Below are 22,729 nucleotides of genomic sequence, written 5' to 3'. Positions count from 1 at the left end.
CAGCCTCTTGAGTCCCCCCAAGAAGAAGATGCAGCTCCTCCTCAAGGCCCGTCAGGAGGCTGGGGCGTCCAATGATCATGCCTTAGGCCCCGCGTCCACTTCTGGGGTGCCTTTCTTTCTCGCATAGGAAGGCGAGCCCGGCGCCCCTCTCATCGGGAGGGTCGCTGACCTTACCAGCATCACGAGGGAGGCGTTCGGGCACCATGTGGAGGCGTGCTTCAACACGCACTTCCATCAGCAGGGCGTAGGGCGCGAGGCGCCAGGCGCTCAGGAGTTCACCACCATGGGGATCGAAGAGCTTTAGGAGGCGCGACCCATGCGTGGCGAGCGCCGCCCGCCACCATTTAGTGCAGCTGCCGCCCTTGACATGGGTGGCGAGCTACGCGTCTACATCAACATCCCTGGCCTCAACAGGGCTGCTTCTCAAGAGCTCTTCTAGTCGTCTCGCGTCAGCCGAAGTGTGGGATACCCCTGCAGCTATGTCCGCATGCCGTTCGGCCTGCTGAACGTGGCTACCTCTCACCAGCACTACATGCAGGGTGTCTTGGTGGTTCACGAGGCCAGGCGCCAGGCGGCCTTGGCGGAGGAGGTGTAGGATCCTTGCGAGCCCCCGGGACTCAGGAGCCGGCCGGCTCGTGAGGAGCGACCTCTACAGCATGCATCTTCAGCTACTCCAACACTTCTACAATGACGGTGTTACGTGACTTTTTGGTTTGATCAGTTGAGAGCACCCCTCGGGCTGCATTATCCTCAAGCTGTTAGGGCCCGCCCTGCAGCCTGTATCGTCTTGTGCATGTATCAGAACTGGCTTCGCCTCTTATGAATTTCCTAAAATATTGCAACATGCATATCCGATGCTTCGCCATCATGAATGTTGTGCGCCGTCACGAGCCTGCCCACGATCGCCTCATGATTAAGGAGTGGCACGACGTCTGTCCTCAGGTCCATCCCTGCAGCGTCGCTAATCCCATGTGGCCGAGCTCTGTCTCGCCGACCAGCTCCCATGCACGTCACCTCCTGTGGTCCTTGGTGCCTTGTTCTTGCATGAGCTAACCGCGTGTGGATAAGTCAAGCCGCGCGACCTGGTGCCTCGCCACCACGGGAGCCGCATGCCGGTGGTCTTCCTTTACGGTTATTGCATGAGAAGACTGGGCATGGCGTCTGTGCTCGGGTCCGTCCCTGCAGCGTCGAAAAACCCAACGACCAACCTCTGTCTGGCGTGCCGACCCCATTCACGTCACCTCCTGGGGTCTATGGTGTTTGGCCTTCTCATGCGATGTCCTCCGGATATTAACTCGGTGCGGGCCACCTCACACATCTCGCTGGTTTCTTACAGGCACCCACGCTGAAAATTCAGGCGCAACCCGCCTTGAGGTAGGGCCTCGTGACTCCCATGCTGGCTCACGAGTTCCCATATACACCTCCTCCAGTTCTGCCATGCTAGCCACGTGTACGAATGGGGCTATACACGCCCTAGAGTCTCCACCTGAGGGAACTCCCACCCACGCACCAGTCGAGGAGCGACTATGCCCACGCACCAGTGGAAGCCCCATGCTCCGCGCTAGCGGACGACACGATCGAGGAGCGACTATGCCCACGCTGAAGTGGAAGCACCATGCTCCGCACTGGTGAATAAAGAACCGAGGGCACCCTAGTGGCTGCAATAACCTCAAGATGGCCTACAGACTCTCTGTACGGTCCCGCCGCGCAGCTTCCCCCATGGGAGGCCCGCGTGAGGGGGCTGGACACGGGGGCTGTGGTCAGGCCATGCCTAGCGCACGCCACCTCACCAGGTCTCTCGCACCTGGTCTACTCGCGTCCCTCCCAGGCAAAAGCTAGCAAGGAAACGTATGAGGGACTCCGGATTAACTCAGAAACTGCTCGCGTTTCCCTCATGAGGGTCGTTCGTACGTCAAGGGGGACCCCTGAGCATCGCGACTCAGGGGCCTCACTGTTCACGTAGCCCCTCACCCCTTGGCCTCATCCTGGTAATCCGTACGCCCCAACAGAAGCTGAGGTATGCACGGGGTCAGGCCGTGCCGACGCAAAACACTAAGGCAAACAGAAAGGAAATCAAGCACGAAAAGGAAATGACGGAGTTCCTGCCAGTTATTACAAAACATAATGTTCCACACATTTAAGCAGAAGTTCTCAAGCCTCCGCGAGGCACGATGAATGTTGCAGGGTCAAACTAGGAAGAAGCGCTGCCATCGCCTTGGTTGCCGCCGCCGCTCGCCCTGGGAAGCCCGTCGTTGATGACGCTGCCACCATCTTCACCACCGGTTTCCGCCGCCGCAGCTGTGGGGTCGGGGACGCGGAGGAACTTCCCCAGCAGGGCTTCCACCTGTTTCTTCACGGCCTCAGCAGCAGCGGTGCAGGACTCAGGAGCCACCGGTTCGATCAGGGTGCTGAGGTTGAAGCCTGGGTCCCAGAGGTGGAGGTGGCTGAAGACGTGCGTCGCGGCCATGGTAAGAAGCGCGTGGCACCCTCCCTCCACCATGGAGTCCACTCCAGTGGTGATGCCTTCAAGTTCCTCGACAAGATCAGGGAGAATCCCAGAAAGGCCTTCAAGCATGGTGTTCTCGGAACTAGGGTACCCAGAATTGACTGCCTCCAGCCCACAACGTGGCTCCCTCAATGGCCTGGTGCGGCCCGTCTACGATACCTTCAAGACAAGACCTTCGCGAGGCTGGCAGCATCAAGACCTCCAGAGGGAGAGGCCTCCCCGGGCATCCTCCTGTGGAGAAGAGATTTGTATGCAGGTGCCCAACCTCATGAGGTTGGGGTGACGCAAGCCATGACAACCAAGGCCAGACGGGCGCTAGCGAGCGCAGAGGAGCTAGTTTCCTCTTTTGTGCTAGGGAGGCAAACGCAGGCGTGGGGTCCCAAGGAATCGGGCAAAGGTTTCCATTCTCGTGCAACAAAACCAAGACCGGCAGGACGACAGGACGGATGTCATCACCGAGCCCACTGCAGGGTCACGACTAGAAGCTTTGCAGGCGAAGACCACCTTTCGTCAGGATAAGATGTACTACTTGTCCGCTTTCAAACTGGCCTTTGTGGGATCCCTTCGCTCCTTCGTTTGGGAGGAAGAGGACCGAGGCCACTATAAATATAGGTTAGCCACCACCGTAGCAGGGGGATCCCGAGGCCGGAACCTCTCAACTCATTCCCTCACCAGAGCAAACCTCGCGAGGTTGTTCTTCCCTTGTACTAGTTCATCCTTAGCCCCTCGTGAGGCAAATCCACCACAAAGCAGGAGTAGGATCTTACACCGCAAGGTGGCCCGAACCTGGGGAAACTGTCGTGTCCATCTTATTCCCTGTTCATCGAGCTAGGCCGTGAGGGGCGACGAATTGGTTGGCCGGATAGGTTGAGTTCTTCGCACACGCCCAAGAGTTCGAACCTTTCTTGGGTCCGCCGAGCCCTGAATTTGACAAATTTGACCAACAAGGATGGTTCTTTTTTGTTTGTGTTACATATATGCATGGTATAGGAGTATTTAGTACATGTCAAATTGGGGGCAAGATGTATACTATATATATATATATGTGTGTGTGTGTGTGTGTGTGTGTGTGTGTGATAACCTTGCTCCATGTGGGGACTTTCCGGTTCCCGAGGCAGGTGCCACATCAAAGTTGTGCATTAGTATTCAAACATCACACAATACCATGCAGGCGGTGGTTTCCCTATAGGAACTCACTCGCGTGAGGCGAGGTCGTCTTCCATCACTTTGACCCAACGAGAGAGAGGCACATTTGACGGACAAGGAGGATTAATGCTTTTAGGGCTGTGTTAGGGTAGGAGTATATATATAGTACATGTCGACGGGGGGATGGGACCAACATATAGTAGCTAGACACTACTAGGGAAAAGTCTATCAGTTGCGCTGGTTTTGGCCTAGCAGTAGCGCGGGGGACCACGCTACTGCTACGACACTACAGCTAAAGGTTAGCAGTAGCGTTGGTTTACCCGCGCTACTGCTATACCTACTTAGAAGTAGCGCGTGTTAGCAGAAAGCGCTCCTGGTAATTACTAGCAGCGCGCCTCTCTGCCCGCGCTACTTGTATTATTCTGTATTCTATTTCCCTTTCATTTTATGTCGTATTCATAGAACATTATACAAGTTTTCATATAGTAGCAATTTATAGATTGTTTTTACATCATAATGAGTTTTTAAATCACTGGGTGAAAGAACCGCGGATTAGTTTCAAGTGGATGGATCCTAAATGACCAAGTCATGGATTATCGTGATAATCCATGACTTGGTCACTTAGGATCCATCCACTTGAAACTAATCTGCGGTTCTTTCACCCAATGATATAATAACTCATCATCATCATCATCATATCATTAACAACTTATCATCATAATACATCATTGTCATATAACAACTCCTCATGATCATCATTTTCGTCCATGAGATATCATATAACAACTTGGTCACTAGTCATAATCACAACTCCTCCTCCTCCTTATCATCATCAACTCTAACACATTGTAGCACATAATAACACATTGTACCTAGGACCTACTTCTCTCTCATAGGACCTACTACCCTCCCGAAGGTAAAATAGCATAAAACAGGATAGGCCCTGACTCTCCATTATGGAGAATGGAGACTATTCTTTCTCCAATTCTTGCGCTTCGCACAATGTTGCTTCCAAGTAGCTCCCTACGATTGTCCATACATTTTTTCCATGCTTTGATTGTCATGTCTTCATCGGTTTTAGAAATTCGGTATGAATAGCAGTGAAGCCTAGGACGGCCTGGCCGTAAGCTAATAGCATCAAGGGGACCTTTCGGAAACATCAGATGAGGCACACAATCCTTCGGGATTTTCTGTTGAAAAACATAGTAATAACGTCATAGTTAGCAATGTAGTTTAGCTTTAGAAGAATTTATGCAAAAGATGCATGGATGTCATAATAGTAAAAAAATCTTACCATGCCATCTCCATAGATATTACCATATAGTTCAACACGTGCACTAGTGGCACGTATTGACCATAATGTGCAGGAGTTTGATAATTGATAGTGTAATTCTCAACATCAATAATAATTGATATAAGATGATCTTTCTCCTGATAAGTTAATTATGCGCGATCGGTGTAGTAGGTTCTGTCTACCATCTTCCGAACATTTTTTGAAGAATGAAAATAAGCTATCAATGGAAATAAGCTATCAACTATTTTGAAATAAACAATATAAATTACTTAATAAATATGTTTGAGAAACTCACATAGAGGTAGAATTGGAAGCGTATCAACACGGACCCCAATGTCCATATTCTCTTCTTTGATGTCAGGATCACCAAGATCCAATGTGACAAGCATATCCTCATGAAAATCATACGTATTGCAAAGTGCTTCCCAATTCGGGCAACCAAAATGGGATACGCTCTCAGAACTGTATAGATTTACAGCAAAACCATAACCATGATGTGTCCTTTGGTGAACTATCTTGGTCTCCATATTTTCCTGATCTTCAAAATCCATATTCTCCAAGACATAGTGTCTTGCATGTCATGGGATAAGCTAGCCGAATTGTAAAAGACAGAAATTATAGGTTGAAGAAGCAGAAGTTGTGCTTAATTACGAAAAAACACTTGTCGCCGTTGCGTACCATTTCAACATCTAATTTCTCGTGGAGCTTAATACTGAAGCGCCGACCTTCTACCGGGTGAGGCCTGTCGCATAGACCTCGGTCGTCGCCGCACCAGTCACAATCCAGGTGCCTATCATCGTCGGACAACATTTCCTATGTTCACAATTCAAAGATTAAACTTCCAAATTGAATATATGTACTACAAAGCTAAATTAGATCATTATTATTCATCATAGGTTGACTATTGGTCTGTCAAGTATTTTCTTGAAAACTCTCAGCTCATGTGGTGTATATATTCAACCGTCGGTCGGTAGCTCCTCCCTCCGTTCCCGAGTGCATTACACCACTACCGAAAAGACATGTCTGTCACATTTTGGGCCGAATAATTTTTTCTGTAATGCTTATGACACTTTTATGATGATAATTGTGACAAAACCCGATACCATCATAGATGTGGTGGGCTCGTACTTCTATGATAAAAAATCATGACAGAAAAATGGGCTTTTCGTCCTGCGCGGGCCAAAGACGCACCTGCATGACATTATTTGGGCTGTCCATGATGGAAAAAAATCATGGTAGAAGCGAGGGAGAGGAATATATCAGGGAGTTCCCGGCTACGGTGGGTGGTCGGGACGAGCGATGCATAGAAGGATTGCGCGTTTCTCTCATACACGTACGCGCGTGGGTGCGAGGCGTTGCGCTCTACCTGAACCCGAGCAAGGCGTTCGCTTACTAAACCCGAGCGATTGCACTGGCTATGTGTGACTGAACCCGAGCGATCGATCGATCCTGGGCTGTTAACTGAAGCCGATAGAGCAATTCCTTCGCTACTGCTGGTAACTAAAGCCGATCGACCCTGTTGCCTCTTGATGAGCAGTGAGCGTCGTTGGGGGTTGGATGAACAGTTCCTGGTGGGGGTTGGATGAACAGGACCCCGTGGTGGTAGAGGCCGTTGCCACTGGATGAACATGACCCCGATCAAGAGGAGGCCGCCACACACCCGTCCCGGTCGGGGGTGGATGAACAGGACCCCGTGGAGGGCTGGTTGAATAGGACCCCATGTGGAGGGCTTGTTGAACAGTAGCAGGTGGTGGCTGCATGAACAGGACCCCGTGGTGAACAGTAGCTGGTGGAGACTGGAGGAAGTCGACGGTGGATGAACAGTAGCAGGTGGAGGCTGAAGGTAGTCGACGGTGGATGAATAGTAGCCCGTGGAGGCTGGAGCAAGGCAGTAGACGGTGGATGAACAGTAGCCCATGGTTTCCCATTGTGCGGTACACCACACCCCTCCCGATGAACAGGACCCCCGTTTCGACCATAGGTGCTCCAACACAAGTCTGTTTCCTCCGTTTTGCGGTACACCACACTCCTCCAGATCAACAGCACCCCGTTTCGACCGTAGTAGCTCGAACACATGTCCGTTTCCTCCCTCTTGCGGTACGCCTGACCCCGTTTTGGCTGCCGATGAACACGACGCATTCCGACCCAGTATGTTGCCTCCTGATGAACACGATGCCATTTCTCCGTTCCGACCCGGTAGGTTGGCTGCCGATGAACATGACGCCGTCGCTGTACGCGTTCGAAACCCCGCCCGTATGTATGTACGTACGTGTACACGATATAGATGGGACTGCGTGAATAGCTACCGCTCCTTACTGGGCCACGGTTCATCGTGGTAGAAAGACCGATGGACCAGTATGTACTTACACGTTTGCGACAAGAATGACAACACTACGTACACTTTAACCGGGTGGGTCCCGGCTGCCAGATATTGATGGTGTGTCCGAGCTGACAGGGGGTGGATTCTTTTTTTGTGTGTAATAAGGAGGCACTTCCTTGCGTGCGAAGATGTAGCTGGTGGGTCCATCTGCCAGTCTCACCTCGTACAATACCAGGCGGTGGACAACGGTGAGGCAGGGAATTACGCGGAGCCTGGGAACATGCGGAGGGTAGTATGAGGGTTGACTGGTTCGGCTGCGCTGTGAGGCTGCCGTCGCTGCAGAATAACATGGGTGTGGGTGAGTAGAGGGATGGCCTGGCCAGCGATGGGAGTAGTATGGGGCGGTGAGGCCTGCGCGGCAGCACAGCCGGCCACGGGAGGCAGAAGCATGCGGTGGTTTGGACGGCTGGAGCAAGAAAATCAGAGGTTGAAGAAGCAGGATGACTCTTGGATGTTAACAATCCAACGGTCACTCGTGATAGAATCATTTGTTGACTAAGTTGACAAAGCCCTGCGTACGCTTCAACTTAGTAGGGCCACAAGCCAGCCTCCAAATCTGGTGGCCCCAGCTATCATGGGGAGCACTCGTTATTTTTGCTTAATAAGGAGGCACTTCCTTCCGTGCCAAGATGTAGCTGGTGAGTCCCAGCTGTCATAGGGAGGATTCATTCTTTTTGGCATAATAAGGAGGTACTTGCCTGCGTGCGGCCACAGACCATGTGGGTCCCAACTATCAGCCTCTCCATGTACACCCCTCTTCCGTTGTTGTCATTTGTTGACAATGTTGACCACACCGTGCCGAGAAGACCAACGCGATGGACGACGGCGAGACCCAGGAAGGGAATGACCTGGAGGCGACAAAGCCACAGTAGTGGAGGGATGTGGGTGAGTAGAGGGATGGCCTGGCTAGCAGTGAGAGTAGTATGGGGGGCGCTGAGGCCTGCGCGGTAGCATAGCCGGCCACTGGAGGCGGGAGCCGGCGGTCCCGCCAGCGCTGGAGCAAGAAGATCAGAGATTGAAGAAGCACGACGGCCGTTGAATTGTCATCCAATGGTCATGTCTACTAGAATCGTTTGTTGACATATGTAATACGTAAAAAAATCTTGCATATGCGTTAACTTAATAGGCCACAAGTTAGACCATTCCCTATTTTTTTAATAATTTACACCTCATTGCAACTTCTTATGCAATTTATTGCAGTCCTTTTTTTGTTGGCCAGGGCCAGGGTTAAAAATTTAAACGAAATTTTGCATATTTCGGTGGGGTCCAAACTATTTTTAATACCGAAATGTCGAGCCAGATTTAAAGTACTTTGAAGATATATTGAAATTATGTTAAAGCCTAGTGAAATTGGAATCTAAAAATGTGAAAAAATTCAAAAAATTTAAAGTAATTGCCAATTTGTCATCTGTTTTTATATTTACAGCCCATTTCATAATACTTTCAAGATTTGCAGCCATCTTGAAAGAGTTGCAGCACATCATGGCATAGAAAAATAAGTAGGCCTGGATTGGGTATTCTTCAGAAAAAATAAACTGGGCTCATTTTCACAAAGAAAAAATAGCTGGGCTGGTCATGTGGTGAACATAAAATATAAGCCTGGGCTGGACGGGCCACAGCCCAGTTGAAACCCTGCTTCGTCTCTACAATAACAAAAAAATACTGCTCGAGTAGCTACGTCCGAGGTTTCAGCCGATCTTGTGTTGTTCTCTTGTCTATTGACTATATACGCTAACATTGTCATGGGTCCCAGATGTCAGCAAACCACTAGGAGGAAGCATTTTCTTTTTCTATACGCTTACAATGGAGTATATAACAAAAAATGAGGAACTTCCTTGCATACGACCATGGACATGGTGGGCCCTAACTGTCATCCTTTCCACGTACAGTCCTCTCCCTATTCCTCTTGTTTGTTGACCATGTTGACAATGCGAGAGAGCGGCGTAGCGACGAGCGCACCAAAGTGCTCGGAGGACGACAACGAGGCCTCGGACGTTGGTGTTAACGAGTTAGGAGACGGTGGTGCGGCGATGCATGCGCTGAGGCGCAGCCAGTCGTGGGAGGCAGAAGCAGCTGCGCCACCGGCGCTGGTTTGGTTTTGATGGCTGGAGGAAGACAGGACTGAAGAAACACGACAGACTGCAAAAGTAGCAGGAGTACTTAACAACCTTAACTGAAACCAGTAGGGGCACTTAACAACCATAGCTAAAAGGAGTATGAGTACTTATACAGGTTCAACCGTACAAAGCACGCCTCAATAGTGGTACTTTTCCTACAGTTAACCAAGGATGAGGCCACCAAGCCCCAGGATAAGGCCCATGCGCCACCCCGCACATCCACAACCTTGAGAAAGCGGCTTCATCTCGCAATGTGGTCAATAAACATGATATTCGCTTTAGAGCCATGGAAAAGCATGAGCATAACCTTTTGTCCTATTCTCCAAGGTGGACGAGCCTTCATTATTTGAGACCACCCATGAATAAGTATCTTTTCACCTCCTGGGTAAATGGAGTAGGTCGACATAAACATCATGTTGTGACCAAAGTGCAAGTCTGATCCGACCATGGTCAGGCATCTGTATAGGAACAATAGAACTGGGCAGTTTCTATTTCAAGAAGATCACAACTGTAAAACTGTGTATAAGCAAGAGTTTATGAACAACATATATAACAGAAAACAGCTCATACCATAAGTTTCTCGACACAGTTGGACTTGTTCAACGTGTGCAGCAGTGGCACACATATCCCACGTGGCCTTCCACCATTGAAACGCCCCACAAGGACCTCAAGACGATCAATAAAGTGTAGGAACTTGTGGATGTCATCCCAGTCAACTTCAGTGCCATCAGTAACAGTCGAGTTCTTATAGAACAACAAACGAGTAGCGTGCTTAACTTTGAAATAACCTACACGTGCCACCAATTAAAAGAAATATTAGTTAGAAGTAGCATCTTCATGACAGAAGGGAATCACAATTCATTGCTACTTCTCAAGTTAAATTGTGATTAGTTAGACAGAATAGGTGGATTAAGAAGTAATCGAAGAAACACGAAAGAACCAGATACAAAACTAACCTGGATGAACTACTTGAACGACGTCGGGGTGGAAGATCACAGTGAAGATGAGACCAGGTTCTGCTATTTCCATCAACATTCATGCGCCAAATTTCAGTCTGTAACACTAGAGAATGTTTATCCAAGTTCGACCATAGATCTTCTTGGTTCATGAACCCAACTCGGAACTTATATCCGTGGCTTGTCTTTAGTGTGACAATTCAACTGGTGTATTCAGTTATGGCAAGCCGACCAGCTTGAGTACATGTGTTCCGGCGAAGCAAGGAATGCACTGCAGGAAAAATAATATGAGAACACAAAGTATTCGCTATCCACATCTAGAAATAATTTCCTCCTTCACATCAGTGTTGACCATGGTACTAGTACCTTTTATCCTAATATAGCAATCCAAATTTCCAAGTTATTCGATAGCATGTTCAAAACCCCCCACCCTCCTGGATTGATAAGAGGATTCTAGGAACATACAATGCGTGTTTTAAAATCCTATGTTAGGATGAGAAGGAACGAGTGTGGCTTCTCGCCGAGGGCACAGAAACCTGTAGGGTCCTTGCACTTTAGGCACTGCAAATGAAACACACTAGAGTCAGTAGGAAAAAAATGCATCAACTGCGGTGGCTACCATCCTAGGATTACCCATGACCAAAGGACTTGGATTTATCGGGGATGGATGAAGAATTCGTACTTGGTTCTCCATGAGAAAACCCTATGCAATCGCCAAGAGGGGGTTTTCTCTGAACAAGCAGACGAGGGAGATAGTTGTGCACTCTTATTTGGTGCATGGCATGTGGATCCCATTGCCGGAGGCCCCACATATCAGCAAAAGGAAGTTGAAAGGAAGGAGTAACTAGTAACGCATAAATATATTTTTGACAGAGAGATACTCCCTCTATAAAGAAATAGAAAAATCTTTAATGTCACAACTTTATACATAACAAAAATCAAAGGGGAATATATATATATCATAATATGGGGGTTCAACTGAGAATATAGTATTCAGACAGGCTCATGGGTCTGGACTTTGGGCCAGAGACCAATGGGCCTGCATGTTTGGGCCGGGGGCCCATGTGCTCTAACTCAGCGCATTTCATATTGCAAGCGATCAGTACGGCGCCGGTTTTAGATGCTGTCGCAAGGCGTATTCAGAAAATTGAATAAAGCACGACAACTGTTAAAATGAAATCGAACGACAGTTCCTAACTAGCAACCAGAGTTGCAATTCTTTCACGATATCCTACGTGATGAATAATACTGTCGTACTACTTATACACACGGGACACTTATTTCACCATGCCATATTATTACATCAAAATATCCCGGAGGATAGACCAGTTCGGTAGTTGCATGCTGCTACTGAAGAATTTCAAAGTTGATTTGGACCAGCTCTCCTTGCCGAGAAAGTTCAATTTTGACATCATCCCCTATTGCAAGATTTGATTTAGATTTTAACCTTGACCATCCTTTAGCATCAATCATCATGCGACCATCAAGATTTGAACCTTGACCATCCTTTATACTTATTATATATTAAGCAGGTTCATTCACACCAAGGCTGCGGATGGTAAGAGAAACTTGGCCATGGTCGCCCGGATTGCTGAATGACTCCCTCGTTGCTCTAGGATTCGCTGTTTGCAAAACAAGAAGACATACACAAACAGTTAGATCAACACAGTGAATCATGTGAAACAACATGGAAAGAAAAAAGAGAACGAAGCACTTGTGCGGCCAATGCTTACCAAGAAGGTGGAGATGTCAGTTTTTGTAAGGACTTTGGTATATGCAGTGCGAACTGCAGCCCACTCTATTGCCGTTGCAACTATTGGTTCCGTTGCCACTGCACGGGCCGGAGCAGATGCAACTGCAACTTCAAGTGTTGGTGCAGGTGTCAGAGCCGTTGCTGGTGCCCGTGCCGGTGCGACTCGTAGTGCCGCTGCTGTTGCCGGAGATACTGCTCCTTGTGGAGCTGGTACTGGTGTCGGAGCAGGTGCCCGCGTCGGTGCCCGATCCTTAGGAAGATCAGCTTGATCCGCTGATGCGGTCGGTGCCCAATCCTCAGATGGATCAGACTGAGCTGATGCTGCTGTCAGGGCTAGAGCAAGTGCCGTCGGATAAGGTCTCGGTGCCTGATCCGTTGCTGAAGGTGGTACCGATGTGCGAGACAGTAGCGATCGTCTCTGGTCTGCTATGATCGGCTTTCTAACTCGACTAGGCTCCGTGACCTTGATCCAGTATTTTTCTTCATTTCTTTTAAATGCAAGAAGGACTAATTGTGGCATGTTTGCTAAACCAAACTATAGTTCATCATAGGGCTTCAGATTGTACTCAGACAACAGCCTGATCCAGTTGTGTCCAGTAATATAAGTGATGGGCAGTGCCTTCATTACAGACACATCATAAGAAGTCAAACCTGCAAAAATAACCATCATAGAGTAAACCAAACGATTTATTCTGTAACGAATGTCACATGGCAAAACCTGCATCCTAAAATTGCAGCAAAAGTAAGAAAACATGACATTACATCAATATGATTTAGACAGTAAATAAATAAGATTTACTTGATGTGACATGAGTGAATCCTTACCAGGAAATCACTATGTTCAAGGTCTAAACAGAAGGTTGATCGTCCAATTACGGGTGGCATGCAGGGCCCCCGCTTACTACCACAAGAAGGACAGTCCAAAGGTCATGACAAATCATATGGACCGAACATCCATGGGACTAGAAATCCTGGTGGGTGCGATAAACCCTGCAATGCATACATATATTGGAGTGTAACCATAATTGATTAACCGTCCTCCCAAAAAAGATGATCTGGACACTTCAAAATATACAGACTGAATTGAGTGGACGAACATTAACATAGACTGTTCTTAGGACTCACCACACAACAAAACCGGTAGTACTAAACAATACAGGGTTCACACACACAAATCCAGTACTAAACAATAGTACTTACTATGGACAAGCAAAGTTGCACTTATTAAACTTTGCAAACTATTTCTTGCCACCGACCTACGGGATGTACCCCACATAACTGACTAGGCCATGGACTTTGTGGGAGATGTCTACCAGCATCACCGCCATCTCATCAACCTTGGAGAACCTAACAGAGTGTTCTTTCCACTCATAAACATGACGATGAAGATAGCCCGCACCAGATTTGTCGGGAAGCTTTACAAGAACCACACCCTTCGCAATCGAAGGCACAACCAGGAAATTGTTGTGGTCAACTACACCCTCGAGAACACGCGTGACAACAATGCTACAGGAAAACACTAGTTCACGACACGTGGCGACAAGGACACAGTAGCTGGGTATTTTAGCAGTAGAACTCATCCTCAGGTCTTCCAGTTCACATGGCATGACTTTGAGAACTTCATCTCCACCGCGGACCTGGTTATAATTGAAACAGAAACCAAATATTTTATTACTACCTCCGTTCAGATATATAAGTTGATTTTCGATATTTTACTCCATATAGGACTACATATACGCACATAAATGAGTGAACAAAGACACTAGAACATGTCTTCAAAGGCAAGAGAGCAGAGGGATTACTTGCAATATCCATAACATAAGTTACTGAGGCTAATATACTCTCTTCAAAGACATGAGGGCTAAAATCTTTCATTTCCTACAGCTAGCATTGATGTTCATAAAGTAGTTGAAAGTAATCTATAAGAAATCAGTGTCAACCTCTCGCATATCTTGGTCAAAAGAGCAATTTAGAACCATCATTTGGCACACAAAAATCACATGCAAGATCACCCAGAAAGTTGTACTACTAGGACTAGTACTGCGTGTTAGATGAAAAAACATGATCAGGATCGCCAAAGAAACTTGCTTAATGAGGGATCCCGAAGAGGGGGGGGGGCTTGGACAGGGCGATGGCCTTGAGCTTGTCTGCGGTAGTCTCGGCGGGGTGCTTGCATTTCTTCGTACCCCGAGCCTCGACGGTTTTGGCCAGATCCATAGACATCACTTCGGCCGGTGCTCCAGGGTCCATCAAGAAATTGTCCAATAGAAATAAAAGAAAAGGAACCATAATCACAAACCCAAAAGAAGAATAGGGAGGAAGTTGTAGAATCAGTCTTGGGGTTGTAAGACCGGGTCTTGGCCAGAATCAACACCATTGATGCGCTCACCTTTCCTTCGTTGGGAGAGAAGAACAATGGCAAGAAGTAGGTCGGGGTTTTATTGATGAAATGAGGAACAAGATGAGGGAGAAGCGGGTTGGGGTTTTCTTCAAGAGAGGAAGCTAAGGGAGAAGAGTGAAATGATGGTTGCTTCATTCGTCCAACTTACTGCAGGAAAGGTCGGGGTTTTGTGATTTGACGGCTCATTGGGCATTACTGTGGTGCTATGCACTCTAGTATGGAGTAATTTAGTGCATGTCTAGTGGACCCCAGACATCGGCGAAAGTAATTTAGCTACTGTTGCAATATCTTCAACTGCCGATGTGGTAACTAACCCCTCTTCTCAGGATACCACTACTATTGCTGATGAGAATGCCAGGTTGAAGACTTCGCTTGAAACAGGGATGTACAAAAGCCTCAAAGGGCATCAGACACTATGTGATGTCCTCAAGAAACTGTTGGAAATATGCCCTAGAGGCAATAATAAAATAGTTATTATTATATTTCCTTGTTCATGTTAATTGTCTATTGTTCATGCTATAATTGTATTAACCGGAAACCGTAATACATGTGTCAATGCATAGACCACAACATGTCCCTATTGAGCCTCTAGTTGACTAGCTCATTGATCAATAGATGGTTGTGGTTTCCTGACCATGGACATTTCATTGATCAATAATGCATTTGATGGACAAGACCCAATCCTAAGCATAGCACAAGATTGCGTAGCTCGTTTGCTAGAGCTTTTCTAATGTCAAGTATCATTTCCTTAGACCATGAGATTATGCAACTCCCGGATACCGTAGGAAATCTTTGGGTATATCAAACGTCACAACGTAACTAGGTGGCTATAAAGGTGCACCATAGGTTTCTCCGAAAGTGTCAGTTGGGTTGGCACGAATCGAGACTGCGATTTGTCACTCCGTATGACGGAGAGGTATCTCTGGGCCCACTCGATAAAGCATCATCATAATGAGCTGAATGTGACTAAGGAGTTAGCCACGGGATCATGAGTTACGGAACGAGTAAAGAGACTTGCCGGTAACGAGATTGAACAAGGTATAGGGATACCGATCATCCAATCTCGGGCAAGTAACATACAGAAGGACAAAGGGAATTGTATACGAGATTGATTGAATCGCCGACATTGTGGTTCATCCGATGAGATCATCATGGAAGATGTGGGAGCCAATATGGGTATCCAGATCCCGCTATTGGTTATTGGCTGGAGAGGCATCTCGGTCATGTCTGTATGGTTTCCGAACCCGTAGGGTCTACACACTTAAGGTTCGGTGACACTAGAGTTGTAGTGGGAATTGTATGTGGTTACGGGAAGTTGTTCGGAGTCTCGGATGAGATCCCGGATGTCACGAGGAGTAAAAGTTGGCGAGACAACTTCATGAAGACACGATGATGGAGATAATGGTGTCACGCCGGTGACGATGGTGATCATGCCGCGCCTCGAAGATGGAGATCAAAAGCGGAAGATGATATTGGCCATATCATGTCACTTTATGATTTGCATGTGATGTTTATCATGTTTACATCTTATTTGCTTAGAACGACGTAGAATAAATAAGATGATCCCTCACAAAAAATTTCAAGAAATGTGTTCCCCCTAAGTGTGCACCATTGCGAAGGTTCGTTGTTTAGAAGCACCACGTGATGATCGGATGTGATAGATTCTAACATTCACATACAACGGGTGTAAGCCAGATTTACATACGCGAAACACTTAGGTTGACTTGACGAGCCTAGCGTGTACAAACATGGCCTCGGAACACGAGAGATCGATAGGTCGAACATGAGTCGTATAGTAGATGCGATCAACATGGAGATGTTCACCGTTGATGACTAGTCCGTCTCACGTGATGATCGGACACGGCCTAGTTGATTCGGATCATGTATCACTTAGATGACTAGAGGGATGTCTATCTGAGTGGGAGTTCATTAAATAATTTCATTAGATGAACTTAGTTATCATGAACTTAGTCTAAAATTGTCTTTACAATATATCCTGTAGATCCAATGGCTCACGCTAATGTTGCCCTCAACTTCGACGCTTCCTAGAGAAAACCAAGCTGAAAGACAATCGTAGCAACTATACGGATTGGGTCCGTAACTTGAGGATCATCCTCATAGCTGCCAAGAAAGCATATGTCCTTGAAGCACCGTTAGGTGACGCACCCATTTTCCCAGCAACTCAAGACGTTATGAACGCCTGGCAGTCGCGTAGTGATGATTACTCCCTGGTTCAGTGCAGCATACTTTACAGGTTAGAACCGGGGCTCCAAAAGCATTTTGAGCAACACGGAGCATATGAGATATTCCAAGAGCTGAAAATGGTTTTACATGCTCAATCCCGGGTCGAGAGATATGAAGTCTCCGACAAGTTCTACAGTTGTAAGATGGAGGAAAATAGTTCTGTCAGCGAGCATATGCTCAAAATGTCTGGGTTGCACAACCGCTTGTCTGAGCTGGGAGTTAATCTTCTAGATGACTCGGTCATTGACAGAATCCCCCAGTCGCTTCCACCTAGCTACAAGAGCCTTGTGATGAACTACAATATGCAAGGGATGGAGAAGTCCATTCCTGGGTTATACTCAATGCTAAAATCAGCGGAGGTGGAAATAAAAAAGGAACATCAAGTGTTGATGGTGAATAAGACCACTAGTTTCAAGAAAGGCAAGGGTAAGAAGAACTTCAAGAAGGACGGCAAGGGAGTTGCCGCGCCCGGTAAGTTAGTTGCCAGGAAGAAGAAGCCAAAGAATGGACCCAATCCTCAGACTGAGTGCTTTTATTGCAAGGGAAATGATCACTGGAAGCAGAACTGCCCCAAGTACTTAGCGGATAAGAAGGCCGGCAACGCCAAAGGTATATATGATATACATGTTATTGATGTGTACCTTACCAGCGCTCGTAGTAGCTCCTGGGTATTTGATACCGGTGCGGTTGCTCACATTTATAACTCAAAACAGGAGCCGCGGAATAAGCATAGACTGGCGAAGGACGAGGTGACGATGCACGTCGGGAATGGTTCCAAGGTTGATGTGATGACCGTCGGCACGCTACCTCTACATCTACCTTCGGGATTAGTTTAAACCTCAAAAATTATTATTTAGTACCAGCTTTGAGCATGAACATTGTATCTGGATCTTGTTTGATGCGAGATGGCTACTCATTTAAATCCGAGAATAATGGTTGTTTTATTTATATGAGAGATATGTTTTATGGTCAGGCCCCTCTGGTCAACGGTTTATTTTTATTGAATCCCGAACATGATGTTACACATATCCATAGTGTGAATGCCAAAAGATGTATGGTTGATAATGATAGGCCCACATACTTGTGGCACAGCCGCCTTGGTCATATTGGTGTCAAATGCATGAAGAAACTCCACGCAGATGGACTTTTGGAGTCTCTTGATTATGAATCATTTGACACATGCGAACCATGCCTCATGGGCAAAATGACCAAGACTCCGTTCTCCAGAACAATGGAGCGAGCAACCAACTTGTTAGAAATAAAACATACTGATGTATGCGGTCCAATGAGCGTTGAGGCTCGCGGTGGCTATCGTTATGTTCTCACCCTCACTGATGACTTAAGTAGATATGGGTAGGTCTACTTAATGAAACACAAGTCTGAGACCTTTGAAAAGTTCAAGGAATTTCAAAGTGAGGTAGAGAATCAACGTGACAGGTAAATAAAGTTCTAACGATCAGATCGTGGAGAAGAATATTTGAGTCACGAGTTTGGTACGCACTTAAGGAAATGTGGAATTGTTTCACAACTCACGCCGCCTGGAACACCTCAGCATAATGGTGTGTCCGAACGTCGTAATCGCACTCTATTGGATATGACGCGATCTATGATGTCTCTTACCGATCTACCACTATCATTTTGGGGTTATGCTTTAGAGACTGCCGCATTCACTTTAAATAGGGCACCGTCTAAATCTGTTGGGATGACACCGTATGAATTATGGTTTGAGAAGAAACCTAAGCTGTTGTTTTTGAAAGTTTGGGGATGCGATGCTTATGTCAAGAACCTTCAACCTGAATAGCTTGAACCCAAATCAGAAAAATGCGTCTTCATAGGATACCCTAAGGAAACTATTGGGTATACCTTCTACCTCAGATCTGAAGGAAAGATCTTTTTTGCCAAGAATGGATCCTTTCTGGAGAAAGAGTTTCTCTCGAAAGAAGTAAGTGGGAGGAAAGTAGAACTTGAGGAGGTACCCCCTCTTGAACCATAGAGTAGCGCAGCTCAGGAAGATGTTTCTGTGGTGCCTGCACTGACTAGAGAGGAAGTTAATGAAGATGATCATGAAACTTCGGGTCAAGTTGCTACTGAACTTCATAGGTCCACAAGGACACGTTCCGCACCAGAGTGGTACGGCAACCCTGTCCTAGAAATCATGTTGTTAGACAACGGTGAGCCTTCGAACTATGAAGAAGCGATGGCGGGCCCGGATTCCAACAAATGGCTTGAAGCCATGAAATTCGAGATAGGATCCATGTATGAAAACAAAGTATGGACTTTGACGGACTTGCCCGATGATCGGCAAGCCATAGAGAATAAGTGGATATTTAAGAAGAAGACTAACGCGGATGGTAATGTGACCGTCTATAAGGCTCGGCTTGTTGCTAAGGGTTATCGACAAGTTTGAGGGGTTGACTACGATGAGACCTTCTAATCTATAGCGAAGCTGAAGTCCGTCCAAATCATGTTGGCAATTGCCGCATTCCATGATTATGAGATCTGGCAAATGGACGTCAAAACGACATTCCTTAACGGTTTCCTTGAGGAAGAATTGTATATGATGCAGTCGGAAGGTTTTGTCGATCCTAAGAATGCTGACAAAGTATGCAAGCTCCAGCACTCCATCTTTGGGCTGGTGCAAGCATCTCGGAGTTGGAACATTCGCTTTGATGAAATGATCAAAGCGTTTGGGTTTATACAGACTTATGGAGAAGCCTGTATTTATAAGAAAGTGAGTGAAAGCTCTGTAGCATTTCTTATATTATATGTGGATGACATATTGTTGATGGGAAATGATATCGAACTTTTGGAAAGCATAAAGGCCTACTTGAATAAGTGTTTTTAAATGAAGGACCTTGGAGAAGCTGCTCACATATTAGGCATTAAGATCTATAGAGATAGATCGAGACGCCTCATTGGTCTTTCACAAAGCGCATACCTTGACAAGATATTGAAGAAGTTCAATATGGATCAATCCAAGGAGGGGTTCTTGCCTATATTGCAAGGTGTGAGATTGAGCGCAGCTCAACGCCCGACCTCGGGAGAAGAAAGAGAAAAGATGAGTGGCATCCCCTATGCCTCGGCCATAGGCTCTATTATGTATGACATGCTGTGTACTAGACCTGATGTGAACCTTGCCATAAGTTTTGTAGGGAGGTACCAAAGTGATCCCAGAGTGGAACACTGGACAATGGTCAAGAATATCCAGAAGTACCTGAAAAGAGCTCGTCGTAAAGGGTTACGTTGATGCTAGCTTCGACACAGATCTGGATGACTCCAAGTCACAAACCAGATACGTGTATATTTTGAATTGTGGGGCAGTCAGCTGGTGCAGTTGTAAAGTACATTAGGATCTGAATGTCGGAGATCCATTGACTAAACCTCTTCCACGAGCAAAACATGATCAACACCAGAACACTATGGGTGTTCGATTCATCACAATGTAACTAGATTATTGACTCTATTGCAAGTGGGAGACTTTTGGAAATATTCCCTAGAGGCTATAATAAAATAGTTATTATTATATTTCCTTGTTCATGATAATTGTCTATTGTTCATGCTATAATTGTATTAACCGGAAACCATAATACATGTGTGAATGCATATACCACAACATGTCCCTAGTGAGCCTCTAGTTGACTAGCTCGTTGATCAATAGATGGTTGTGGTTTCCTGACTCTGGACATTGGATGTCGTTGATAACGGGATCACATCATTAGGAGAATGATGTGATGGACAAGACCCAATCCTAAGCATAGCACAAGATCGCATAGTTCGTTTGCTAGAGCTTTTCTAATGTCAAGTATCATTTCCTTAGACCATGAGATTGTGAAATCCCGGATACCGTGGGAATGCTTTGGGTATATCAAACATCACAACATAACTGGGTGGCTATAAAGGTGCACTACAGGTATCTCCAAAAGTGTGTGCTGGGTTGGTACGAATTGAGACTGGGATTTGTCACTCCGTATGACGAAGAGGTATCTCTGGGCCCACTCGGTAATGCATCATCGTAGTGAGCTCAATGTGACCAAAGGAGTTAGCCACAGGATCATGCATTACAGAACGAGTAAAGAGACTTGCCGGTAACAAGATTGAACAAGGTATAGGGATACTGATGATTGAATCTCGGGCAAGTAACATATCGATGGACAAAGGGAATTATATACGGGATTGATTGAATCCCCGACATCGTGGTTCATCTGATGAGATCATCGTGGAACACGTGGGAGCCAATATGGGTATCCCATTCCCGTTATTCGTTATTGGCTGGAGAGGCATCTCGTTCATGTCTGCATGGTTCCCGAACCCGTAGGTTCTACACGCTTAAGGTTCGGTGACGCTAGAGTTGTAATGGGAATTGTCTGTGGTTACCGAAATTTGTTCGGAGTCTCGAATGAGATCTCGGACGTCACGAGGAGTTTCGGAATGGTCCGGAGGTAAATATTTATATACGGGAAGTCCTATTTTGGCCACCAGAAAATGTTCGGGATTTTTCGGCATTGTACGGCGAAGGTTCTAGAAGGTTCCTGAGTGGGGCCTACCTGCATGGGGGGACCGACGTGAACATGGGTAGTGGGGGCAAGGCCCCACACCCCTGGTCAAGGCGCACCAAGATCCCCCCTTAAAAGGAATAAGATCATATCCTGAAGGGATAAGATCAAGATCGCTAAAAAGGGGGGATAACAATCGGTGGGGAAGGGAAAGGATGGGATTTCTTTCCTCCCACCTTTGCCAACGCCCCAATGGACTTGGAGGGCAAGAAACCAGCCCCCTCCACCCCTATATATAGTGGGGATGTGCATGGGAGCCGCAGCCCTTACCCCTAGCGCAGACCTCCCCTTCCAACTCCTCCTCCTCCTTCGTTGAGCGTTGCGAAGCTGTGCCGGAGAACCACGAGCTCCACCACCACGCCGTCGTGCTGCCAGAGTTCTCCCTCAACTTTCCTCTCCCCTTGCTAGATCAAGAAGGAGGTGATGTCCCCAGTCTGTACGTGTGTTGAACGCGGCGGCGCCATTCGTTCAACGCTTGGATAGGATCTTCCGCGATTTGAATCGCCGCGAGTACGACTCCATCAACCGCGTTCTTGTAACGCTTCCGCTTAGCGATCTTCAAGGGTATGGAGATGCACTCCCTCTCTCTCATTGCTAGCTTCTCCTATATTGATCTTGGTGACACATAGGAACTTTTTTTTTGAATTATTACTACGTTCCCCAACAGAAACAGATTCTGAACTAAAACCCTAGGAAAGAGGGTGTTGGGTTCGACACGAAAATGAATGTTGATGGTTCATACTGGAAGCCTGAGCAGTACCCCAAAACCACATGGGTTGCTGCAAAGGGACCTTTAGTGGATCCATCTACCCTGGCTTCACTTGTGCTAACCCGATTATCATTCATGAATCCTTTGATGCAAACAATAAACTATTTAAGAATCAGAATGGTGAAGTGCTTGCCAGGTATATTGGTACTAACGGCAGAAGTGGACCACCCTTGAAGAAGATCTGGGTGCCCAAAAGTTGTCTTGAGAAGCTTCCTGTGAATGTCATCATGACACCACCTAGGAAGAAGACAAACCCCAGACCAAAGGCTTCATATGGTCCAAATGCTTCATACAGACAGAGGACCCACCAGGGTCACCCTAACGCCAATGTTTTGCAGGGAAATCATACTCAGACTTATGAATATGGGCGTTTTTCATCAAACCGCTATGTTCATAAGACCAAGAACTTTTCTGCTGGGGACCTAAACCATCTTTTGGGACGCAAGATAAAATGCCAAAATGGTCTTACTATGTATTTCATCCCAGTAATTCTTGACAACCATCCTATCTACCCTAACAAGGATCTGAACTTTGATAATATGCTTGTTCGTCAAATGTTTATGCTTTACATTTCCCTTGGTGAAGCCTATCCCCCAAACTGCACTGTAGG

The sequence above is a fragment of the Aegilops tauschii genome, chromosome 6 (genome assembly GCF_002575655.3).
Source record: "Aegilops tauschii subsp. strangulata cultivar AL8/78 chromosome 6, Aet v6.0, whole genome shotgun sequence".
NCBI classification, from domain to species: Eukaryota; Viridiplantae; Streptophyta; class Magnoliopsida; order Poales; family Poaceae; genus Aegilops; species Aegilops tauschii.
Note: the sequence above shows the minus strand (reverse complement) of the source record.